Raw genomic sequence first — 25,623 nt, forward strand, 5'->3', positions numbered from 1 at the left:
ATTCCTAGGGCATATGTGATCTCAGTAATCATATTCACATGGCATATGGGTATATATTCTATCCTTTTGAGCAGTTATTAGTAAAATGCTAAGACAAAAAAGCAGAGCTTTTTGTTCATGTCAGTGTTTTACTTCCTTGGTCACTGAATGATGGAAGATGTTCAGTAAATTTACACGTATGAAATATGTTTGCCATTGTTGTGCGAGTGCATTTTGACATTCTCTGCTCAAATAGATTTGTGTGGCTCAAACATGTGACTTAAATTCAGCAGCAAAAGAGGGTAAAGGCTCCAGGAAGCAAGGAAATTGTATTTTGCTGCTATTGGATAAATGAGGATATTCTCAGAGCTGACGTGGATAGAAGAATTTGTGAGTATGACAGCAGCAGAGGTGGTAACTGTGGTGGAATTGGCTTAAATTGAGATGAATGGACTATAATTCAAAGAATCAAAGAAATGTAGTGCAGAAGGAAGAGGAGGCCATTTGGCCCATCACAGACGGTCCAATGAGGAGCTATCTCCTCCAGTTACATTTCCTTAATCTTTTCCAATAACATTTTCTTATTCTTTCTATTTGAGTAAGTAACCAATTCCCTTTCAAATGATCTTAAGTGTGAGTGTGTCAGCCGTGGCTCAGTTGGTGGCATTTTCACCTCTGCCTCAGGGTCTGGGTTCAAGTCCCCAGAGCTTGAGCACAAACCTCAAAGCTGACACTCCTATAGAGTACTGAAGGAGTGCTACGCTGTTGGATATGCTTCCCATCTGCCTGCTTGGGTGGATGTAAACAATCCCATGGCACTATTTCGAATAAGAGCAGGGGAATTATCCCCAGTGTCCTGGCCAATATTTATCCCTCAATTAGCATCACTAAAGCAGATCATCTGGTCATTATCACAATGTTGTTTGTGGGAGCTTGCTGAATGCATTTTGGCTGCTGTGTTTCTTAAAACAGTGACTACATTGGGAGTAAAGTGCTTTGAGACAGCTGGTAGTTATGAAAAGTGCTATTTAATTGGAAGTCTGATTTTATAACTTTTGCCTCAAAAGCCATTTGTTGTCGAGCATTCCATGTTTTAATATCCCCTCTGTGTAGAGAAAATAATAATTTCCCTCTTTGTTGTCCTGAGTTTATGGCTAATGAAGTGTAACCTAAATCAGTCCTGAAGAAGAGTCATAAGGACTCGAAACATTAACATTAACTCTGTTTCTCTCTCCACAGGTGCTGCCAGACCTGCTGAGCTTTTCCAGCATTTTCTGTTTTTATTTCGGATTTCCAGCATCTGCAGTATTTTACTTTTATTATAACCTAAATGAGGAAGGATTGAGTGAGTGATGGATGTAAAAGGGGGATTTGCAGATCCAGGTATAATCATTAAAATCTGGCACGCAGTTAGGAAAAGTGATCAAAAAGGCTAATGGGATGCTGTGCTTTTTCACAAGAGATATGAAGATAAAAGTAGGATAGTATTACTACAATTATACAGGGAGCTGGCAATTTCATGTAACATATTCAGCAAGCTTTTTCCTCTTGATACTCTCAGGGCAACCATCGGAATGTCGGAATGATTTCCTCCCCACCCCACCCCACCCCACCCCACCCTTAAAATGAAACTCCACAGATTTGGGGTGCACTGTGTTCCAATACATGCTTTTGACAAGCACCGGGAATGGAAAATTCCCCCTATTATTTTGAATTTTGGGCACTCTATGTAGGAAGGACGTACAGAACATGGCGAAAGTCCAGTGAAGCTTCATCAGGATGATATGTGGGAGTGGAGGGACAGAGTGATGATCAGAGACTGAGGTAAATTTGGATCATGTTTCATGGAGTTAAGGAGACTAATAGGTGATCTAATTGAAGTATTCAAAATAATGAATGGGATTGATAGAGTTATTAATGCGAACAAGGGGACATAATTTTAAAATTGAAGCTAAACTGGCCATAATTAAATCCAGGAAAAACCTGTTTACACAAAGGGTTGAGCATGTGAAACACATCGATGCAAAAGGCTACACATAGAAAGTCAACTGAAGTGTTTAAAAGGGAGACATACTTACTTGGGAAGTAACAGTCTTGAGGCACTTGGTGTCAATCTTGGCTCAGTGGGTAGCACTCTCGCCTCTGAGTCAGAAGGTTATGGGCTCCCAGAAACTCCTGAGACTTGAGCACATAGTCTGGGCTGAGGAATTACTACATTTTTGGAGTGATACCTTTTGGATGAAATGTTAAACCAAGGCCCTGCCTGTTCTCTCCAGCTAATTTGAAAGATCCCATGGCACTATTTGAAAAAAAGCAGGCCAAGTCCCAAAGCCACATTATCAAAAGCAGATTATCCAATAATTTATCCTGTTGCTGTTTTTGGGATCCTGCTGTGTGAAAATTGTCTGCTGTATTTCTCTACATTACAGCAATGACAACTCTTCAGATAAAGTACTTAATTGGCTGCAAAACGCTTTGTGATTTTCTGAGGTTGTGAAAGGCACTACACAAATGCAGTGGATATCACTGATATCCAAGATGTAGCCTGGGGCCGACTGCAGTCTGCGCCCTTCACTGACCCTGCTCTTCACTGACCCTGCTCCTCATAGCCTCAGAATGGATAGCTCAGCTCTAGATCCAGGACTGTGTATCAAGAGATTCCAGACAAATAGTGTCATTACGGCTGGTATTCTGTGAAGAATTTATGATATCATTAACTAGAGGTTATAGGTTATGGAAGATATGTCATGGCCTGTCTGTGACACAGTTAGAATAATGCAAGTGCTTCAGCTTTTTTAATCTGAGCACTAGAAGCGATTAAATTAAAATCACAGCTAGGAAGGAAGTCATAAATTAGTAACTATCACTAGATTGAAGACATTTCAAAACAATGTTTAAAATCACATACAAAGAACAGAACAAGCGCTGCAATTCCCCTGCATTGATTTTTTCCCCCTCCTGTACAGTGTGGGTTTAACTCCATTCTGTGCTTCAAGTAATGTCCTTCAATTCTAAATCCTGTTGACTTGATAGGTGAGCTGAGTGGAGTTCACGGACAAGCTTAAATCTGGCAGGAATATCTCTTCACTCTGATGATGAATTGTGCGCAGCAATTTGTGATGGGGGAGTGCTCTTTCACTTTTGAGTCTAGCCCAGACAGAATGATTGAATTGCTTCCTCTTACCTGTAGAACATCGCAAGCCAGACAATATTGCAGTGTTTGATAACGTGAGATACTGCTTGAATCTATAGTCCTTTTTTTAATGTTTCCTGTAAGCTTTGCTCAGTTTGTAGCCTTTGAGTTAGAAAGTTGTGACTTTTATCCTCACCTCAGAACTTGCCCCCATAATCTAGGCTGATACTTTAGTGGATTGTCAGGGTGCAATCTTTTGGATGTGATGTTAGACTGAAGGCTGCTCTGTCTGTTCTGGTGGTTAAGATAGCTGTTAAAGATCCTGTTGCAATATTTGAAGAAGAGTAAAGAATTGTTCAAGTTTCCTGAATAAGATTCCTCCTCAACTGGCACCAACTACAGTATGATATGATTTCATTGCTGTTTACGAAATCTTGTTGTGTACAGAATGGGTGCCACATTTGCCAGCATAATAGCAGTCGTTGTACTTCAAAGTAATTCACTATATGGGGAAAGGCTTTGAGAAGATTGAGAAATCCAATATGTTATCATACAACTGCAAGTCCTTCCTCTACATACATGTATTTTAAAACATTGAAGTGGTTTGTGCTATCCATGAAGAATTATTGACCCACATGTTGTGACCCTCTGATCACTAACCTATTTTTACCATAGTCCTATCTATTAGACCATTGACGTGCATTGTGGAACAGTGGTGAAAAACATGGGCCTGAATTTTATCCTTGGCGGGCGCGCATGATCGGCGGGCCTGGGAGTGGCTGGGAAACGGACTGCTGACCGCAATCGGCCCCCAACCGCAATTTTACTCTGGCTGACCAATTAATGGCCACGAGCGTGGAATGTGCGCTAAAAAGCTCAGCGCTGCCGGGGTGGGGGTGGGAGGAGGGTGGGCGATGACATCACCACGGACGTGGGCGAGCGCTTCGAGAGAGCTCCCTGAAGGCTGACAGCTGCTTCAGGGAGCTGCAGACATTCAAAATGATGAAATAAAGGTTTCAAAAGCTGCAAAGTAATGTCGATGCATCACAATCAAGCACTGGAAAATATACCTCGTAAAAATGCTGTCCACGGATATTTATTTTTGTGTCATTTCATAACTGAGATTTCATCCTGCCCCGTGGATGAGGTTTGATGAAAAATGTAAAGGCCGCCTGGCCGATTCACCCGTCCGCCAACCGTGAGGTTGGATGGGCCACGAAAAATTGGAGACAATTGCACTGTTAATTGGCTAGTTGCCCGCTTAATTGTCGACGGGCGCACTTCCGACTTTTGTGCATGCCCGCCGACTGAAATATTGCGTGAGTGCGCGATGATGTCGAGACGCTCACCCAATGTCATCTAGTGCATTTTTATGCCTGATCGGGTCGGGCGCGGGCCTGCCCCGTGGGTCTCAAAAATTCTGCCCATGGAAACAAAGGTTAGGGCAGAATTAAATCACTAAATCCCTCCAAAAAAGGCAAGAGTCCTGCAGTGGCAAATAGATTGAATTTTGGCTGTGTGCTATTAGTAATAGCCATGCACTTGAATTTGTATCGTGCCCTATCACATCAAAGTGCTCCACACAAGTAGGGAAGAAGTTTTTGTCCCATGGGCGGGCGACTGGAATGGAAGTGAAATAGTGCGCGATGGCGCTGGGCGAGCGTCCCGATGTCATTGAGCACTCTTGTAATCTTTTGGTCGGTGGGTGTGCAGGAGAGGTGGCAGTGTGCCCGCTGAGAATTAAGAGGCCTATTAAAGCCCTTAAGTAATTAATGAAACTGCATTTTTGCTGCCCGCTTAACCGTTCGGTTGGCGAATAGGCCAGGTGGCCTTTGCATTCTTAACAAAACCTCATCCACGGGTGGTATGAGGTTTCCAGCGCTTATTCAAAAAACAATAACAATTTTTGAATATCCTTTTTCACATGTCCCTCTTCATGTGACTGAGTCAAGTGTGGGGACATGTTTATCTCACGCGTAAAAAGTTTATTTTTGTATTTAAAATCCATCAGCTCCCTGAGGCAGCCCTGTGCCTTCAAGGAGTTGTCAGTGCACGCTCCCCCCGCGCATTTGCACACCTCAGCGCTCATGCTCTTCCTGTCCTCCACCCTGGTAGCGTTGAGGCTCCCAGTGCGTGTTTCACGCTGGCTGGCCGCCCAACGAGGGAAAGATTCTGCCCATAGTTACGTTATGAAATACTATTAAGCAGACAAGCATTCTGTACCAGTAATGCCCCATAAACAGTAAAATTATTGTGATAGTCCATTTTAAATTGTAGGCTCTTTTCATCAAAGCAGCAGGGATAAAAACTACTTAACAGACGCGCACACATTTCTATTAATGTCACATAGTGTGATGTAGATTTCCATGCGTGCGTTTGAAACACACCCACCTATAATGGGGGTGATTTCAGGGTGGAAATTTTACACGGCCCCTCAAAGTGGCAGGATTAATTTTGCAGTTGAAGTTTGGTGGCCAATTCTGTCAACTGGTGTGTGTGGTTTAAGGTGCCACAATTGCCATTTATGTTTCAAGTTTGCTCGTGGGGTTTCTGATTGTGCAATTGACTTTGTTTTGCCAGAAGTGAAAAATAATTGCTGCCACAGAAATATTCCCTTTCCCTGTGTGCAAGAGTTTTATGTACTTTAGAAGTTGGAAGAAAAGTGTAAATTAGAAATATTTTGCTTTTGAGAAATAATTGGCTGCTGACCATATAAACCCTTCATTTAATTAAATTGACAAAGCTTAGTTATACTAACCTTGAATTCTACACAGCTGTGCGAACAAAGCTAAGGAAAATGTTTCTGGGAATGTCTCATATTTCCACTCTACTCCCATTAACAGCTATGTTGTCCACACAGGACTCCCAGTTGGGTCCAGCTGCCTTCTGATGTCACTTGGTCTGATTGAGAATTCCCTGTACATCAGCCAGACTGTGGAGAGAAATGGACACGAGAAATCCACAAAAACAATTTAAAGAGACAGCTCCTCAGTCTTTGCTAAAAGGTTTTCATTCAACTGTCACAAGAAGAAAATGAACATATTTACCCATGAGAATTAAGTAGTTTAGAAACAGTTAACTGTGCCTTGAATTAAGTGACTTGTAAGGTGACTTGTATTTAAATCATTGTAGCTGCCTCAGCCAATGAGCCCTACAACACAGGGCAGAATTTTACATCCCGCAGGTGGGGGGGGGGGCACACACGCCCGACCAGATCGGGTGTAAAATAGCGCGTGATGATGTCGGGTGAGAGTCCCGACGTCATCGTGCACTTATGCGATATTTTGGTCGGCAGGTACGAGTGAGAGTCAGCAGCGCGCCCGCCTAATAAGGGCCATTAAAGTTTCAATTAGCGGTGACTTATCGCTGCCCGTCCAACGTTACGGTTGGCGAGCAGGCAAATCGGCCAAGCGGCCTTTGCATTTTTGAGGAAATCTGATCCAAGGGCAGGATGAGGTTTCTGATATTAATTTAAAAAAAATGTTTGGGCAGACTTTTTATCATCAATATGTTTAGATGAGTGATTCTTACGGGTGGAATTTTTTTTCGGAATTTCACGCTGTTTATTTTTGTTATTAAAATTCTCCAGCTCTCTGGGGCAGCTCTCTGCCCTCAGGGGGGCTTTCATTGCGGCGCTGCCCCGCACCCACCCTGACGTCAGTGCTCTCCCTCTTCCCACCCCCACCCCGGCAACGCTGAGCTTTTCAGCTGGGGTTGCACGCTGGCTGCCCGTTAATTGGCCAGCCAGCATGAAATCACAGTCAGGGGCCGATTGCGGACGGCGGGCCACTTCCCAGCCACTCCCGGGCCCACCTACCGTACCCGCCTGACTACCTAAGAACACTGCCCATAGATTTAAGGCTGCATCCTCCATACACCTTTAACAGTCTTTAACCTTACTTTCAATACCAGAGAACCTTCTGGTTCCAAGTATATTTAAAAGCCTCCTACTACTGAACTCCTGCCAACAGCACTGAGATAATAATATTTGCATTTATATACCATATTATCACTTCAAAACCTCTCAATATTCTTCTTGCAATGAACTGCCTTAATCATGTATCCATTCTGAGTTCCAAAACAACGGTGAGATGAATAACCAATCGTCCTTGAATGGTGCCATGGGATCTTCAATATTCACCTAAAAAGGCAGGTAGAATCTTGGCTTTCATCAGAAACGCAGCACCTCGGAGTGAAGTGATGGTTTAGATTATGTGCTAAAGTCCTGGTGTGGGACTGAAAATAACCATCCAACTTGGAGGTGAGAATGCGCTCCAGTAAACCAAACTGGCCTGCATGTTCATAACCTGCAGCCAATTAACTCCCACTGATAGAATAAAGAGGCACTTGCCCATCACTAATATAAAAGCAAAATGCTGGAAATGTGAAGTAATATCAGAAAATGCCGTAAACACTCAGCACGTCAGACTGAGTTAACATTTCAGGTTGAAGACCTTTTATCTGAGGTTCAGGTATTCCATGTGCAAATCTCAGCTCCACATCCTTTCCCAAGAACTTTGTGTTGCCTTCATCAAACATAGCATATTGCAAGTACAAAATTGGCAGATTTTAATTCCAAATATGTCAGCTTTTTAAAAAGATTATTCTAGTAGAGTTATGGCTCAGCCTTTTTAGCATTTGCTTTCCCCAATGTTAATCTTTTTTACTTTTGACATTAACTTGGAATTCATCCTTGGAGTATTACCATTCAACTTAGCTCAGTAGTGATTGCACCTGCATCAAAAGGTTGCGGGTACAAGCACTGCAAACATATAATCAATGCCGACACTTTCAGTGGCAGTACTGAGGGTGTGCTGCAGTGTTGGAGAGTCATTTTTGAAATCCAGGGCCTCAAACCCACCCCCACCCTCACCACCAGCTCTCAGTAAGGGAGAATATTGCCCACAGCATCATTGTGAGAGAGAGGGCGAGCAGGGAGCTCTTGCATTGTTGTGACTAACATTTCTTCAACAACAAATAATACCTGAACAAATTAAGTGGTCATTCGCGTCACTGCTGTTGAAGCAGCCTTGCAGTGGACAAATAGCTGCCGTATATGACTCCTTCAAAGTATTCACTGTGGGCACCGTTTTCGCCCCGTTGGAGGGGATGTGTGGGAGTCGGCGTGGGCAGGTGGGTTCCCGATCAGCGACCCCAGTTGGGGGTGAGCCACCATTTTATGTGGTCAGGCCAATTAAGGCCTGCCCAGTGTGACGTGCGCCAGGAAGTGCTCCCTGTGCGGGTGGGGGGAGGAGGGAGATCGTGGGCCAGCGCTCTTTCGCGCATGCACGTGGAAGAGTGCAGCAATCTCCCTGAGGCGCAGAGCTGCCTCAGAGAGATTGAATGGATATTGAAACAATTAAATAAACGATGTAAAAATCTATTGAAACATTTCCCCTCATGTGACTCTGTCACATGTGTTGGGACATTTTTGTAAAGGTGGGAAAATTAATTAATTTATTTAATAAAAGCTTCAGGAAACTTCGCCCCGCCTGTGGATGAGGTTTCCTGAAAAACGCGAAGGCCGCTTGGGCTTTTCGCCTGCCCCCTGCCAACCTTAAGGTTGGACAGGCAGCGTTCTTTAAATATTTTAATTAATTTCTTAATGGCCTAAATAGGCCGTTGACATTTTGGTGGGCATGCAGCCAACTCTGGCGCTCGTCCGCCAAAAGAATTATCGAGATGGTGCACGATGACGCACGCCCGATGTCATTTTACACATCGGCATGTCGGGCCCGCTCCCGTATGCCGACTGGAAAATTCTGCCCTTGGAATTGTTACAGTTTCTCACTGTTGGTTCTGTCTCTCATTTGTTGTCTTTTTTAAGACTTCTGCTCTCAGTCTGAGATTAAGTTCTTCTTATAATAATCAATGCCTAGCTTTCTTAGTAATTAATGACCTGTTAATAAAATTGCATTCTCATCAACTACACATCTCAAGAAACAGTTTTTTCAGTTTTGTTAGCAGGTCGTTAATTACAGAGAAAATTGCATTCTTGAAGCTTTGTTAAAATAAATAATTTATATCTGTCAGCGTCTTTACGAAACTTTCTTCCAGATAACACTAATCCAACATTGGTAAATGCTGCATTGATGCAAAGCCTAATTTAATGATATTTGATCATACCCAATCATGTTATATAGTAGTAGGGATGATGATGAATGGGTGAAAGTGATTACGAAGGGAGGTCTCCCTGCTGTTGAGGTGATAACTGAACACTGTAAATAGTCACTGCTAATGAAAAATAAGACTTGCGTTTATATTGGAGCCTTACTATGAGTCTGTCTCATGTGATGATTGTTTGAGCTTTGGTGGTCAACTCAGTGTTACACATCGCCTGGTGTGGTTCAGGAGCCCTACTTTGGAATGGCAATCCCTGCTGCATTTGCTGAGGAGTAAGGAAGTGGACTGAGAAGGTGCAGGATTCACTGGCCTCTGTTTTCTCTGGGCCCTCTTCTCGACCTGCTGAGAATTCCATTTATCCTTGCTCCTTCAAATTCCCCTCCAAACAGTCAGCCTCCAGAGGTCACAGCCATTAGCGACTATCTCCCAGTTGTCTGTGTCAATGTCCATGATCTTCATATTTCGCTTGTAAGTGTCTGTGTAATGGAAGTATGGACTCCTAGCAGATCATGGCCCAGTAGCCAGTTCATTGTACAGAAGATCTTTGGGTACATGGCCATTATCCATCTGATTAAAGCAAAATACTGTAGATGCTGGAAATCCTAACCAAAAACAGAAAATGCGGGAAATACCCAGCAGGCCCAGCAGCATCTGTGGAGAGAGAAACAGAGCCAATGTCTCGAGTCCATACGTTCTCAAGAAGGCTCTGTTTCTCTATCCATCTGATAAACATGGCTGAGCTGGTGCAGACGTCGTCGACTTAGTAATAAGTGTGCGCTGATGGGTTTGGTAACCTTGCCCTGCCAAGAGATGCCAAGGATATGTCTGAGGCAGCAAAGGTGGAAACAGTTCAGCCTTTTCTCCTGCCTAACATATGTTGCCCAGGACTCACTGCTGTAGAGGAGTGCACTGTGGATGCAGGCTTGGTAGATTTGCATTTTGGTGTCCTTGGCTGGGTTGCTTTTCCACACTCTCTTACTCAACTTGGACAGAACAACTGCAGTTTTTGTAATGCACATGTTGATTTCAGCATCAAGTGACGGATTGCTGTAATTGTGATGTCATCATCTTAGCAAATAACTCCTTTGAAATGCTGTGACCGTTGTTATGTAAGTAACGGCTTCACAAACTGTGACAAAGTTAAGCTGTGTCTTTCTGGTGTTGGTTGTGGAAGCAATGTTGACAAGGACACCAAGTGAACTCCTTGCTCTTGTTGAGGTCGTGTCGTGGGATCTTTAGCATCCACCTAAATTACCAGAACATCTTGTCCACATATATAGCAAACGCACAGTTTTAAAATAACAGAATATGTGCAAAGATAGATGTACATATTGTTGGTGGATCAAAGCTGCAACATAAACAGGGTTGTCACCACAACAGCAGGAATCTCCAACTATCGGGAGCATCACTTGAAGTGAATTTGCTCTATTGCTGAAAAGAGAGACACGTTGTGGAAGCTTTTCATCTCACACTCATCAAACAAATGCTACAAAATAAAACTAACTTTAGCAACATTTCATCCCCTCCCCTGCCCCAAAAAGAACAAGCAACGAAAAATGCAACACAGATTTTTAATATTTCATGCTCCCATATTTTCTGCTTTAACACAGGTCCTCCAAAGTTTTGACAATAGTTAAATTTCAGACACACTTTGAAAGTTGGGGGGTGGTTTGGGGGGCAGCTGTAGGCACTAGCAGGGAAATAATTAGATTTGGCTGTCCTTGCGGAAAGCTGAAATGTATCAATCAGCGCCCTGTTATAAAGGAGCTTGATGAAATGAATGCTTTTCATGCTGTAATGACTTGCTTTGGAAATTGTAAGAGTAGGTGGTGAAATTTTGTGATTGATGATCGGGCTGGGCCCCATCAACAGCTGGTGGCCATGTGCTGTTTCCACCTCCACCAACACTAACTGGGACACACAGACATCCCTGGTGTTTGAAATCTCACCTTGGTGAAGGGCACAACGCATGAGCTGTCATTCCACCCATCACTCCCACTCTGAAATACCCGAAGCTGGAACATGTGCAAGGAATGTCTGTGTGGAGCATTACTTCGCCTAGATCAAAGGCAGCTCTTTTACTTTCAGTCAGCAACGGATATCTCAACGCATGTGAATCAGAGGCACCCTCATTCAATGTACTCCGGAAATGCAACATCTTTTGGGACTTCAGCACACTCCTTAAACGTATTGTAGAATTTGTGAGCGCTTATCTAGGTACAAAACTTAATTTATTTTGAAGACTGTTTTTAATGGGGCAGATTTGGAACTGTTGAAAGCTCTGAACACAATAATTGCAGTAATACAACTTGTAGCTCTGCACAAGCTTGTGAAGTGACTTTTTATGGAGACTATAGGAAAAGAGCAGAGGAGCGGGACTAATTGGCTCTTTCAAAGAACCAGCACAGGCAAGAAGGCCCAAATGGCTCCCTTCTATGCCATATCATTCTATGATTCTTTGCCATGCTACAAATGAGGTAAATGGATAATACATTTATTTTTTTGATGGTATTGCTTTCGAGGGAGCAGTGTTGGAAACCAAGAGAATGCCCTAGCTCTCCTTCAGCTTTTGGGGTCTTTACTGTTCCTCAGACCCACCAGAATAAATAGACAAGGCCATGATGCAATAACTTGTGCCAAACTATGGTGTGTCTGGCAATATGGTACGCCCACAGTACTGTATTGGAGCACCAGTGCACTTTATGCTTTGCTTCTGAAGTAGGCCTTCAATCTACAACAAAAACAGAATTACCTGGAAAAACTCAGCAGGTCTGTCAGCATTGGCGGAGAAGAAAAGAGTTGACGTTTCAAGTCCTCATGACCCTTCAACAGAACTGAGTAATATTAGGAGAGGGGTGAAATATAAGCTGGTTTAAGGTGGGAGGAGAGAAGTGGGGTGGCGGGGGGGGGGGGGGGTTGTGGTTGTAGGGACAAGCAAGCAGTGATAGGAGCAGATAATCAAAAGATGTCACAGATAAAGGAACAAAGGGGTGTTGAAGGTGGTGATATTATCTAAACGAATGTGCTAATTAAGAATGGATGGCAGGACACTCAAGGTACAGCTCTAGTGGGGGTGGGGTGGAAAGACTAACAGGGCATAAAAGGTATAGATTTAAAAATAATGGAAATAGGTGGGAAAAGAAAAATCTATATAAATTATTGGAAAAAACAAAAGGAAGGGGGAAGAAACGGAAAGGGGGTGGGGATGGAGGAGGGAGTTCAAGAACTAAAATTGTTGAATTCAGTATTCAGTCCGGAAGGCTGTAAAGTGCCTAGTCGGAAGATGAGGTGCTGTTCCTCCAGTTTGCATTGGGCTTCACTGGAACAATGCAGCAAGCCAAGGACAGACATGTGGGCAAGAGAACAGGGTGGAGTGTTAAAATGGCAAGCGACAGGGAGGTTTGGGTCTTTCTTGCGGACAGACCGCAGGTGTTCTGCAAAGCGGTCACCCAGTTTACGTTTGGTCTCTCCAATGTAGAGGAGACCGCATTGGGAGCAATGAATGCAGCAGACTAAGTTAGGGGAAATGCAAGTGAAATGTTGCTTCACTTGAAAGGAGTGTTTGGGCCCTTGGACGGTGAGGAGAGAGGAAGTGAAGGGGCAGGTGTTGCATCTTTTGCGTGGGCATGGGGAGGTGCCATAGGTGGGGGTTGAGGAGTAGGGGGTGATGGAGGAGTGGACCAGGGTGTCCCGGAGGGAACGATCCCTACGGAATGCCGCCAGGGGGGGTGAAGGGAAGAAAATCTTCAATCTACAGCCTTGCAACCAGAAGCAGGAGTCCAAGCTGAAACACATCAATGAGCATACTCACACGAAGGAAGGAGTGAGAAAGTGAGTGATGCAGCTTGCCAAGTTTTGCAACTTTGTTCAGATCCTCCATTAACTATTTATATCTTGCTCCTACAATATCTTGGTGGGAAATTTCTCCAGGAATAATTTCTCAGGTGTCAGCAGTGACTCAGTTAGTAGCACTCTTGCCTCTGGAGTCAGGAGGTTGTGGATTCAAGTCCGACTCCAGGATTTGAGTCCAAAAATCTAGGCTGGCACTCCAATGCGGCACTGAGGGAGAGCTGCACTGTTGGAAATGCCATGTTTTGAATGAGATGATGAGGCCCTGTCTGCCCTCTCGGCTGGGTATTATAGGTCCCGTGGCACTATTTGAAAGAAGAGCAAGGAAGGTATCCCTAGTCAATATTTATCTCTCAATCTGCATCACAGAAAACAAATTGTCTGGTCATTATCACATTTCTGTATGTGGGGACTCACTGTATGCAAATTGGGTTTCCTACAATACATTTATTTTTTAGATGGTATTGCTTCAAAAAGTACTTCATTGGCTGTTAAGCACGTCGAGACATCAGGTGGTCATGAAAGGTGCTATACAAATGCAACTCTAGAATTAAAAGTTAAAGCAACCCACCTGTAGTCAACATCTGCTTTTTTTATGGCATCTGCTTGAAAGATAGCAAGACATCGTTGCTCAGTGGGGTTTGTAACAGTGAGACATAATTTATGTTATTGAACCTATGCACTCGATGTTTGAACATAATCAACCTTCTTCAATTCCTGTAGCACTTAGATACACAACACATGGGGGCCTTGTGGGTTTTCCTGGTCTGTGGTTGAGAGAACACAGTGAACTCTGGAAATGTTTTCATTGATTAAAGCTAAGATGTATGATGACATTAAGGATATTTATTCTAATGGGTTTATAGTGCTGAGAAACACCTAGGCTCCAGCCAACTGTACTTCTCTGCTTCCCAAATTTTCCCAAGTTTTGCTGTTTCACTATAACTAGTAAAAAATAAACAGAAGTAACATGCAAAAATAAGGTCAGACAGTTAAAGCAGGAACAGAATTAAATCACTGTCTTGGTTCATTTATGCCCTGGCCTATACCCTCCCATTACCTGAAGACTACAATTGATCTTGGCTCCATGAGCAACGCCACAGGGGGCCAACAAGAATGGCTTTGAGAAAAGGCACTTTAGGTCTTACAGACTTTCCCTACTCCTTAGCCATGTACAATCTACACTAACATTTTAATTCCCTGAGGGGAATGAAGGGCAACTATAGCTAAAACTTCTGCTTTTATGCCTTATCTCATTTCACAAATGAAGATTTAGAAATTCCATTTCTGCATTAGTCAACTTATGGTTTTCCAGTGGTGGGAGGGAAATTCCTGGGCTGTTGAGCACACAGTGGGATTACCACCCCTGCCGCTGCTGCTTGTAGCTACTCTGACCAGGAGATCTGCTGTCATGGTTTGTCATGCTCGTCTGTTTTGCCCCATCCTCACACATCCACTGTAGCTTGTCTGCAACCGCTCCGTGATGTCTGTCATCCAATTATGTCTAGGTCGACCTCTCTTTCTGCTGCTCTTCACTTTTCCCTCTAGAAGAGATCTCTGTAGCTTTTCAGCTCTGATCAAATGGCCAAAATACTAACACTTTATTTTCTGGATGTCAGTTTTTAAGTGCTCCTTTCGTTCTTGCAATTTCAAGCACCTTTTCATTAGTCTCACGATCTGCATATGGAATATTTAGCATACGTCTTAGCATTCACATTTCAAAGACCTCTTTTCCTTCCATAGATCTTTATTTATTGTCCAGGTACTTGAGGCAGACAGGAAAGTGGATAGAATGTAGTATCTTACCTTCCTACCTCTATATATTTTTAATAATTCTTTAAGAGAGCTAGTGGTCAGTTTTATTTGGTTACTCAGGCTGGTCAGCAAAGTTTCATTTGTTCTTTGATGCCTTGAGCTACATTTGAGGGAAACAGTCAAAGGCCACAAACTGGATATGAGAGAAGAGAGCTTTCTCATCTCAATGTTCACAATTTGCTCATGAACACGTACATGCAGACCTGCTGAGTTTTTCCAGGTAATTCTGTTTTTGTTTTATAGTCCAAATGGCTCCGTTGGAAGGAGAGGAGGGGCTTCTTCTGGTAACTTGACCACATTCCTACCTCAAGGAACTTAATCAAAATAGATTATCCATTAATTTATTTATCTGCTGTTTGTGGTGCCTTGCAGTATAAAAACTAGCTACTGTGTTTGCCTAGAAAACAGTGACTATAATTGCAAAGTAATCTGTTGGGATACCTTAAGGATGTAGTGGTGGGCAGTATAAATATTAGTTCCTACTTTCTTTGTTCTGGGTGTTCTTAATAATGAAACAGGACACAAAAAAAGGAACAACTTTCCCTTTTCCAAAATATTTTACTCCGAGATCACTGTAGAGAAGAAAGTAGGCGAGCATTAATATCCCATTCGTAAGTCTGGCATCTGCTGGAGAGTTAAACTAATGTTGGAGAAGCAATTAACAGAATGCATTATATTCTGGCTATGGATTCTCTTGTTAATCAACTGCTAATTATTTCTCAATAAGCTTGTAGTATTGACGTCATGATCATTAATCCTGTAATGTGAATATCTCCACATGCCAATGACATGGAGTACATTGGCACTCAGCCCAGAGTTAGACAAAGAAATTGCCTATAAAACTATAGCTGAGCATCACAGTAAAGGAGAAAAGTGATTTTAAATGCAATAATTGAATCTTGGATTCTTACGAAAATTGTAAACTAGGTGTGCATCCTTCTTCTGGTTTATGCCGTTGCTAAATCCTTTTGCTCCCATACACTCAGCACAATATTGTGCAAGAACCAACAAGGTTCCTTTGATTAAATTGCAACTTGGTAGTCACTCCAGACTAGAGTGTGTCACGACTCACTGGGGATAGTGCGCTGTAATATCAGCTCCACTGCTCCCTGAGCCACGACAAATGTGAAAAAGTTTGATCAAACCACTAGATTGTTCCAATTCTACTTAACTGTTTAATTTAGGTTAACAGAATACGAGCACCAGGTTCATAAACTTAATAAGTAAATAACTGTTTATTGAACAAATTGTCGTTACCTTGTGGCAAAAGAAAGAAATATGAACTGCTAAGTTCCAACTCTATAATCTAAACTCTACCACTTCTTAAATCCCTATACACACATATACAAGACACATAAGAGACACAAAAACATAGATTTTAAGGGTGGGATAAAACAGTTCAATAGCACCAATTCCAGAGTACAGGATTCGATGGTTGATGTTGATCGATGTCTTCCAAATTCCTTTCAGTTCTTTGCTGATGACACGAGGTGGTCTTCCGGCACTTTCAGTCTGTAGTTCATTGGTTGAGCACTTGCCTTTCAACGTCTCTAACAATGACTTTCCCCTTTGCCTCTTGACAGTGATTTTCAGAGAGAGCAGGTTATAGATATATGAGAAGAAAAAGCCAGCCTAGCTATTATTGTAGAATTACTGGCATCTTACACACATAGTAGCAAGAGGTTTTAGGTCTTTTTCTTTTCGGGCTAGGAGCTATTGTGCTGCACTGCTCTCATACAAACCCTGGTCACCTGGTCAGGAGCCAATTAAAACGTTATTGCCAGGCAGTTCCCCATTAGACCAGACTCCTCCTCGGCACCATCCTGTCTTTCATGGCACACTCTGTTCCAGGACAGAAACATTGTATATATTGCTCACAGTGTTCCAGTAGACATGTTTTTCAAACTGCAGCCATTGTAATTTTAGTCCACTGTTGAACAGAAATAAAAAGATATCTTCTTTACAAGTGTCATGTGGATAGTCCTTGTTTGGGAGCCAACATTCACTTGTCTGCATTTGGCATTGTATCAGTGAAGCTGCCAACATCCCTTCAGCAGCACTGGCTCAACAGTAAAGGGCAATCTTAAGTCTCGGATGGAAGCTGGTTAACCCCTCCAGGGGTCCCATTTGGAAGCCCAGCAGGTTTTAGCTTCCAAATCTCTTTTGGTTCCCACTGCTCAGCTTTTGGGCAATTATGGCGCAAAGTGTCAACTGGCCAGCAGGGAAGAATTAAGATTGAGCGGCCAAGAAGAAGTGGGCTGCTGGCGGCAAGGTAAGTCTGGAGGGGGAGCCTGGGGCAGCACGGACTTAGACTTTATTTGAAGAGCCCAGAGGAGGCATCAGGGTCAGTAAATAAAGTTTTCTTCATTTACTAATTGGAACTCACTGGTTTCCCAAAAGTTTTACCTGGGCATGGAGGGGGGGAAACCATGACGTCTGCCACTCTCACTAGCAGGTTAAAATTCTGCAAGAGATTCCCACATATGTCTCCGGATGTGGGTGTGCTTGTGGTGATGGTGCTACCACTTGCAGTGTCAGGTATGATATTGGACCAGCGACGATGAAGGAATGGGAGTTTATGCAAATCAGGATGGCGTGTGACTTGGAGGTGTTGGTGTTACCATGAAATGCTGCATTGAACCAAATTTCAAAGAATCAGTGCTAAACATTACTATAAATATCTAAAGGGTATTTGCCAGATTTATTTGAAATAACTAAATATTGGAATCAAGTGCAGTGGATAAGGCACACCTTCCCTGCAAAATAAATCCAAACACTTGGATCAGTGATGGAATATTGGCTATATTGGCATTGTGAGTTACAGCAAGCTTATAACCCACTGCACTTTCAATGCAGCTACTTATTTCTACATGTCTTAGACTTATATTCTAGGACTTTCTTTGAGTGACTCACTTCTTTGAAGCTGTTATTTTGGGGTTGGAATTTATACTGGAAATTAATCTTGGGTACCGAACGTCTCATACACTAATCACTAGAACTGAAAGCCTGGATCTATATGGTTTATACGATTAAGTGATTGAAAGCTGTAAGACCCTACAGACGAAGAATTCTTTCATTTTACCATCTTCGCCTTAGGGATCTTTATCACTCCGTTCATTTCCTATGCTATTGTTTTTGTAACAATGACATTTAAAATCTGCTGCCTGTATATGTTCAAGTTTTCTGTTGACCCAAGTGTAATGCATCCTCCATATTATTATGACCTCCCAATATTAAGTATTTCATCAGAGCCCATGGTTTACACTGACTATATATTCTTGGATTTGCTTAATATCATTCCTGAATTTTTGCTGACTCATTGTATTATTCCATTATTGGGGATGTAGTCCAATATTCCATCCATTTTTCCATGAACATTGAAAACTAGCAGCCCTGGAAATGATTCATGATTGTGTCTGTTATAGGTTCTGTTCATCAAAACAGCAATCGTAACACAGGAATAATTTACAATTTGGATATATGCATATTTAGAGATGAAACCCTTTCCTGAGATTGAATAATTCTCACTCTGTGACACAGCCTCCCACTGCTATGAGTTTGCTAAACCGCTTCTAAATTATTTAAGGACTTGTGCCCACTGATTGTGTACTGGGAGCTCGAATCAGCCAAATTGATTTCAGTTTGGACACTTAACAGTCATCAGACAGAAGGAGCTCCATCCCATCCATCTGGGATGGAGTCATACCAAAATCTGAGCAGTGGAAGGAGAGTTTTTGAACATATTCCAGCTTGTAGTCACAAGTCAAAGGAGAAACTTTCACTTCCTCAAACTGGACCGGAGTTTGGTGTTAAGGATGGTTGTCACAATTCACACACATTGAAGCACTCAATGTTTCTCCGAGGAACAAAAGTTGCAGCCATTCTGTTTAGCTTGTATTGAAGTCTAGTAACAGAGGTCAAATAGCAGTGTAGGATCACCCACAATACCCCCAAACCTTCTGCTCCATATCACCGCTGATCTCTTTTTTTCTAATCTCTTTTCAGGCTGGAAAGATCGTTCTTGTATATCGTCCTAGCAACCTCAGCATCCTGAAGCGGTTTCTCATTTGGGCAGTTTTATTGGTGAGTCAAATTAGCTGTAGCCACAACAAGATACTTGTGACATTGAGTTGTTTTGGTGTCATGAAGCCCCGGTGACATCAAGTTGTCGACACAGCTGAGGAGAGCAGTGTCTGCTGTGGTTTTTACAAACTTAAATCCATTTGAAATAGATGAGTTAATAAGGTTGTTAAAATGTCAGAGGAAGGAATTTGATGCAAATGCGTTAACTATAGCATTACTCATATTGTGCAGTGTGAGTTCGATAACAAAGATCAGTGAACTTTATTGGTATTTAATTGAATTTAAGAGTAAAGGAAAGTGAGACAGAATCAACATGGGAGCTTCTAATGCCTCTCCAAAGTGTCTAAGATGGCTGTCTTGCTTGTTGGCCATTTGGAGCCGTAGCGATTGACCTGTAAGCATTCTTTGCTCAATCTGGTGAAATGCTTATTTGTGGAGAACAACAGAGGCAGAGGGAAAATACTCAGAGAAGGAGAGAAATGGAGAGAATGAAAGAAAGAATATGTAAAAAAATAAGACAGAAAAAGAAAGGTGAGGGAGAAATGGAATGGCTTCCATTGTCCCACGGACAGTCTCAAAATTTAAAATTCTTAAATTTGTTTTGAAACCATGCCATTACTTTGTTCCTCTTTATTTCCAATTTCCTCCACCTTAAAGTCTCAGTTTTTCTGACTTTGGCCTCTTGGGAATTCTTCCCTTTGCCCAACAGCTCTGACCTCAGCCGCATTGGACTGCATTTTACTTGCCCCTGCCAGGCAAGTTTTCAATGGTGAGGGGCACATAAAATAGGATGGGTGCCCACCCCATCACCTTCCCACCCACCCCTGAGCTCACCCCCATAATACGGGGAGTGAGCGGGTGCTGACATCAGCAGCCCGCCTGCCATATTTAAAAAGTCAATCAAGGGTCAACCAGGCTTCTTACCAAGACAATTGACCCCAATAATGTGCTGCCCATGCCATAAAATGGTTGGCTTGGACAGTCGGGTGGGAGTGGGCAACCCAATTTTTAAAATAATTCTTCAAAGGGTGGGAAGGAAGGGGGAGTGTCCTTTGCAGGGGGGCGGTAGGGGCTCCCCTAAGATAGAACCCCTCCTTCCTTCCTATCACCTGTTGCCTTAAAACCACAGCCCCCGCCCACCAAAACCTGCCAAAACTCTCCCTGCCCAGGACCCCGGCCTTACTTATTTCTGGTGATCCATGGGCCTTTTTCTGCTTCCTTGTTGCAGTCCTGGCAGTGCCCACTAATGCACCCTTGGCGCTGCCGGACAATCAGATTGGCAAGCGGCAACTAACATTCATGCCACAAGTACCAGGCAATGACCATCTCCAACATGGGAGAGTCCATCTCCCTTTGACATTCATTGGTATTAAGATCACCGAATTCCCCCATCATCAACATCCAGGGGTCAGAAACTGAACTGGACCAGCCATATAAACACTGTGGCAACAAGAGCAGGTTCCCAACAGGTGGTGCAACCACTAGGCAAAATAGGCAGTTGCCTAGGCAGCAAGATTTGGGGGTGGCATGCTGGCACTGCAGCAAAAACTATATAGAGCTGTACCCGTGGCACTCGTGAGAAGTTGCTCATATAAATTTAAAGCTCTATGTAGTTTCAGTTCAGTCCTCTGGAGTTTTCTGAAGCAGGCAACAGCCTTTTCCTGGTCCAATCCACCTCTCTGCACATGCTCATTAAACCTCCAGTGACAGCCCCCCATTTCCCTCCACGTGATCGCTGACCACCCAGATGGCTTCCCTTTCCTTGTCCCCCTCCGCTTGTGCTGATCCTCCAATCACTTGAGTTTCCCCACTTTCCAATACCCGTTCCTTCTCTGCCACCACTCGTGCTTTATCTGTTGCGTTGGTTGGTTTTGATACTCAGCTGCACATGGCCGGTCTTCAGCCCAGTGAAGCCGCCTTCACTCAGCGATCTGCAGCTGGAGGACAATGCACTCCTCTGCTCTCCAGGCAGCTGAAAGCAACAGCCTTTGAAATGGAGATCTGAGAATTAATAAAAGATGGAATAGGGAAATGGAAAAGCAGGGAGAGGGGAGGGGCTTCCACCAGACAGACTGAGATAAAGTCAATCTCTATTATCCAGCATGCGCGGGGGATGGGTGATGCCAGTTAGTCAAAAATGCCGGTTACCTAAGGGTTCCACGTTTTCAACCAATCAGTAAGCTCCTGTGTGACCTCATGGTGATGCGGGTGTTAAGGACTCGTGAGAGGTGTGGGAGCAGAGTGTGTGAGCGGTGCCAGTGGAACATGGTGCTGCAGAACAGTGGGAGGTTGGGACTGGAGTGAGCCACGGTTAACAAACACCCATGGGTTTGACAATTTTTTGGGGTTGTGTGAGTGTGGTACTGATGGGGTATGCAGAATTCATATATTAATTTTTGAAAGTTATTTGTGGGGGTTGCGGTTGGTGGGTGGGTGGGTGCTGCCAAGCTGGAGGTTCACCTGGGGCACTAAATACACTTGCACCGGCCCTGAGTTCACCTCCAAGTCACACGCCATCCTGACTTGGAACTATATCACCGTTCCTTATGTGACTGGACCAAAATCCTTGAACCCAACAACAGCACTGTGGGTACCTATACCAGATGGACTACAGCGGTTCAAGAAGACGGCTCACCACCACCTTCCTGAGTGCAATAGGGGATGGGCAATAGATAGAAACATAGAAAATAGGAGCAGGAGTAGGCCATTCGGCCCTTCGAGCCTGCTCCACCATTCATTATGATCATGGTTGATCATCCAACTCAATAGCCTGCTCCCGCTTTCTCCCCATATCCTTTGATCCCTTTCACCCCAAGAGCTATATCTAACTCCTTCTTGAAAACATACAATGTTTTGGCCTCAACTACTTTCTGTGGTAATGAATACCACAGGCTCACCACTCTCTGGGTGAAGAAATTTCTCCTCATCTCAGTCCTAAATGGTCTACCCTATATCCTCAGACTGTGACCCCTGGTTCTGGACTCTCCCACCATCGGGAACATCCTTCCTGCATCTACACTATCTAGCCCTGTTATAATTTATAGGTTTCTATGAGATCCCCCTTCATTCTTCTGAACTCTAGCAAATATAATCCTAATCGACTCAATCTCTCCTCATATGTCAGTCCCGCCATCCCAGGAATCAGTCTGGTAAACCTTCGCTGCACTCCCTCTATAGCAAGTACATCCTTCCTCAGATAAGGAGACCAAAACTGCACACAATATTCCAGATGTGGTCTCACCAAGGCCCTGTACAATAGCAGCATCCCTGTTCCTGTACTCGAATCCTCTGGCTATGAAGGCCAACATACCATTTGCCTTCTTTACCACCTGTTGCACCTGCATGCTTACCTTCAGCGACTGGTGTACAAGGACACCCAGGTCTCGTTGCACATTCCCCTCTCTCAATTTGTAGCCATTCAGATAATAATCTGCCTTCCTGTTTTTGCTACCAAAATGGATAACCTCACATTTATCCACATTATACTGCATCTGCCATGCATTTGCCCACTCACTCAGCTTGTCCAAATCACACTGAAGCATTTCTGCATTCTCCTCACAGCCCACCCTCCCACCCAGCTTTGTGTTATCTGCAAATTTGGAGACATTACATTTAATTCCCTCATCTAAATCATTAATATATATTGTGAATAACTGGGGTCCCAGCACCGATCCCTGCGGTACCCCACTAGTCACTGCCTGCCATTCGGAAAAAGACGCGTTTATTCCTACTCTTTGTTTCCTGTCTGCCAACCAGTTTTCTATCCATCTCAATACATTACCCCCATTCCCATGCGCTTTAATTTTACACGCTAATCTCTTATGTGGGACTTTGTCGAAAGCCTTCTGAAAGCCCAAATAAACCGCATCCACTGGCTCCCCCTCATCAACTCTACTAGTTACATCCTCGAAAAATTCCAGTAGATTTGTCAAGCATGACTGATGCTGGCCTTGCACTCGCATCCCATGAACGAATGAAAAAGGTGAAATACTTTGGGACTTTTTAAGACAGGAAATAAAGAGCTATATAAAGGCAATTTTTTTCCCCCGGTTATTTATCAGTTTTTTCCTGGTGTGTTTCTATATCTTGGAGTATCCAGGGAAAGTTAAAGGAAGAAATTGCAATGTAAAGGAACAATGAGACAAAAGTAAAACCAACATTTATGAATAGGTGTCAAAAATCTGGTTTTACCAAAATGTCTGTCAAAAGGATGGACAATATTATGTTTAAATTAGTAAGAAAGATTTTTATTTATATCACACTAATCAAATTTGTGAGAAACAGCTCAAAGAATTAATTAGTTTGAATTGCAGTGATTGTCGATGGGCATCATTGACAGCCATTTTGTGCACAGTGAGGCCACACAGACAGCCGTGAAATGAAAGACCACTTAGACAAGAATGTTGGCCAGAACACACGGAGGCCTCTCCGCATTTCACTAGGTTGGTTCATGGGATCAGAATAATGGGAAGCAATTTCATTGAAACTTTGAAGATTCCAAAGGGGCTTGACAGGGTAGACACAGAGGTTGTTTCCACTTGGTGGGGAGTCTAGAACACGAGGGCACAGACTCAGGATAAGGGGGGTCAATCATTTAGAACTGAGTTGAGGAGAAATTTCTTCATTCAGAAGGTTGTGAATCTTTGTAATTATGTACCCAGAGAGCTGTGAATGCTCCACCACTGAGTATAGTCAAGATTGAGATCAATAGATTTTTGATCTCTCAGGGAATCAAGGGATATGGGGAGCTGGCAGGAAAGTGGAGTTGAGATAGAAGATCAGCCATGATTGTACTGAATGGCAGAGGGGCCGAATAATCTTATTCTGCTCCTAATTCTTATGTCCGTCTTTGAATAATACCATAGGCTCTTTAGAACTTCCAAAGCAGAGAGTGGGAGACGTGGTTCGACATTTCATCCAGAGAACAGCACGTTTGGCAATGCAGTGCTCTTTCAACACCAAACTGCAGAGGCAGCTTAGATTGTGTACAGTAGCAGATTTGCAGCCCACACTGTCTCTATTGACTGATAAATGAAAACCTGTTGTGCTTTCTGACAATCTGGAACCCACCATCCATTGCACACTGCGGTCTGGCCCTACAAACTGTATAGAGTTCTACATCACGACAGCTTTGGGATAAAAAGAAACCCTTCCTCTGCTTGCCTCTTTCCAATTCATAAGCAACGGCAATATTTTCAACAGCTTCCATGTTCCAAAAGGTAATGGGATGGCTGGTTGAGATTTGCTGCCTTAAATTGATGATTCTACTTGTCAGAAAATGATGATGTAATGATTTATAACCTGGCCCTGATGCATTTCCTATCTCTGCACAGGACATTTTAACTTGTGCATTGAATCCATCTGAGATTCATTGAAAATTGTGCTGTCTCAGCCGTACTTACAAGGAAGTGTACATCCGATGCCGCACCAGGAAAGAATTCATTACTTTTTGTCCACTAGATTACTAAAGCCACAAGGGTGCAATCAATTCCCTAAGATGCCAGCTCTCATGCTGATCATTTGCAAACCCAGGTTCCGGAGGTGAATGGATAGTTTTCTAGCAACAGTCCGAGCCACCCAGTGGTATTGAAGTGAGAAGTCTGGAGATGGTTTTCAACACAGACGCTACACTTCTGTCCTAGCATACTTTGCCACCCAGTTCTCTTATAATATGGTTTGAATTTAGCCAGATAAGACTGTACTTCAGTGTTGAATTAAAATATTTTACAATTTTACGATTTAAAGATCCAGAGCTGAAGGCCCAGATAGTTGAAAGCACAGTCAATGGTGGAGCAATGGAGGGGCAAGGACATGGAGGCATTTGAACTCAGTTGAGAATTTTAAGACCAAAGGCTAAACAAGGAATGTAGTCATGGTTCATGTGATAGGTATCTAGCGAGAGGTTCTGATATTTAAAGACTCAGTGAATCTCTTGTGACCCCTACCTGTGTCACCTGTTTGTGCGCAGACTCTTCACTTTGTACTCTTTAGAGTGTTGCTTAGTTGCAGGAATTTTACATTACGGAAGGAAATTGGTGCTCAAATGGAGAAGCTGCAAATTCCATGCACTGCTCTCCCCAGCCTCCGGATCTGCTGGAGTCCATTAAAATGTGCACAAATTAGCAAATTTGGAGCTGCACATGAGCGGAGTTTTTGCCTACACGTGTAGTTGGCATCCTAGGCCAAGATCAGGAACTCTTAATAATCATTGTGTCATGTCAGAATTTATTACCCTCAGATGCACATGTCTAGAAGGTGGCTTGAGGAAACCTGGACTCCCGATAGCAGGTTGTAGCATCCAAGAAAAGGTTGGTCCTTGACTTGATGTTGTTACATTTACATTTGATGCACATGTAATGACAGAGGACTTCAATAACATTCTAGTAATGTAGAAGTTCCTCTGTTGTATACTGTAAATCCTTCATATAATGTTTGGTAAAATCTCTTTCAACTTTTCACCAGTTTTTGGTTTGGGTAAATTTGACAAATTTGACAGAAAGGAACACAAATTTCTACTTTCTCAGAGAAATTATCCCTTTTCTCTTAAATTTTATGCTGATTTTTTTTTTTCTCTCTGTCAAAATAAAGGATCCTTGCCCCAGGGAAGGGTCATTTTACCAATTCAGGCAACTAACGTCAAT

General features: G+C 43.1%; 1 pseudogene; it reads left to right on the forward strand.

The window, feature by feature from the left end:
• The window catches only part of LOC144668498 (heparan-alpha-glucosaminide N-acetyltransferase-like), a 123,848-nt pseudogene that overhangs the window by 76,207 nt on the left and 22,018 nt on the right, over positions 1-25,623 (forward strand).

The sequence above is a fragment of the Cetorhinus maximus genome, chromosome 27, assembly GCF_964194155.1.
Source record: "Cetorhinus maximus chromosome 27, sCetMax3.hap1.1, whole genome shotgun sequence".
Taxonomy (NCBI): domain Eukaryota; kingdom Metazoa; phylum Chordata; class Chondrichthyes; order Lamniformes; family Cetorhinidae; genus Cetorhinus; species Cetorhinus maximus.